Consider the following 1,710-nt stretch of genomic DNA (forward strand, 5'->3'; position numbering starts at 1 on the left):
CGGTAACCCCCCGGTACTCCGGTAAAATCCCGATTTCACCCGGAACGATTCCGATATCCAAATATAGGCTTCCAATATATCAATCTTTATGTCTCGACCATTTTGAGACTCCTCGTCATGTCCGTGATCACATCCGGGACTTCGAACAACCTTCGGTACATCAAAACACAAAAACCCTAATTATGATCGTCACCGAACTTTAAGCGTGCGGACCCTACGTGTTCGAGAACTATGTAGACATGACCGAGACATGTCGCCGGTCAATAACCAATAGCAGAACCTGGATGCTCATATTGGTTCCTACATATTCTACGAAGATCTTTATCGGTCAAACCGTATAACAACATACGTTGTTCCCTTTGTCATCGGTATGTTACTTGCCTGAGATTCGATCGTCGGTATTCCAATACCTAGTTCAATCTCGTTATCGGCAAGTCTCTTTACTCGTTCCATAATACATCATTCCGCAACTAACTCATTAGTTGCAATGCTTGCAAGGATTAAGTGATGTGCATTACCGAGTGGGCCCAGAGATACCTCTCCGACAATCGGAGTGAAAAATCCTAATCTCGAAATACGCCAACCCAACAAGTACCTTTGGAGACACCTGTAGAGCACCTTTATAATCACCCAGTTATGTTGTGACGTTTGGTAGCACACAAAGTGTTCCTCCGGTAAACGGGAGTTGCATAATCTCATAGTCATAGGAACATGTATAAGTTATGAAGAAAGCAATAACAACAAACTAAACGATCAAGTGCTAAGCTAACGGAATGGGTCAAGTCAATCACATCATTCTCCTAATGATGTGATCCCGTTAATCAAATGACAACTCATGTCTATGGTTAGGAAACATAACCATCTTCGATCAATGAGCTAGTCAAGTAGAGGCATACTAGTGACACTCTGTTTGTCTATGTATTCACACATGTATTATGTTTTCGGTTAATACAATTCTAGCATGAATAATAAACATTTATCATGATATAAGGAAATAAATAATAACTTTATTATTTCCTATAGGGCATATTTCCTTCACTTGTGACGATGGCACCAGGGTCAGAGGTGAGCTGTACACGAAGTTGAGATTGATGTCGCCGAGCCTCCTGACAGGGAGCGCGTCGACGTGGCACCGAGCGCCAGATGGCCCAGATGTAGGCCACCAGGGACGCCTCATCGAGCGGGCGGAATCACTGCGCCTCCTTCATGGCAGCCATGCGCATTCTTAGAGGGGGATACAGTGGCTTCAGCGGGGGTACGAGGTGTGTTGATTGCCATACGCATCGCTAAAGCGTTTTCGGTTGGTATAGTGGCAGTTGCTGGTAATGTTTGTTTCGAAGGAAAGGACAACATTGATAGGAGGAGGGGTGACCAACGAACGTATAAACATCAAACCTACCATCACAACCGCAAACCCCCTTTAACAGTAAAGATAAGTCTATTTGAAGCCGAGAAATAACTCCTGGAGTGAAATTTAGTCTGGTTTACATGAGTGTACATGCAACGACATTTAAATCACCCCTTAAGCATTTTCGAGTTGATGTCATAAATGGGTGAGATGGTTTTGACCGAAATAGATGATGTCCTCCAGCTGCTACAACTGCCTCTGACTCCCATTGCTTCTCTCTCTCCCCCATCTTCTTCTTCTTCTTCTTCTTGTTGTTGTTGTTGTTGTTGTTCTTGTTGTTGTTGTTGTTGTTGTTGTTGTTG

The sequence above is a fragment of the Triticum dicoccoides genome, chromosome 2A, assembly GCF_002162155.2.
Source record: "Triticum dicoccoides isolate Atlit2015 ecotype Zavitan chromosome 2A, WEW_v2.0, whole genome shotgun sequence".
Taxonomy (NCBI): Eukaryota; Viridiplantae; Streptophyta; class Magnoliopsida; order Poales; family Poaceae; genus Triticum; species Triticum dicoccoides.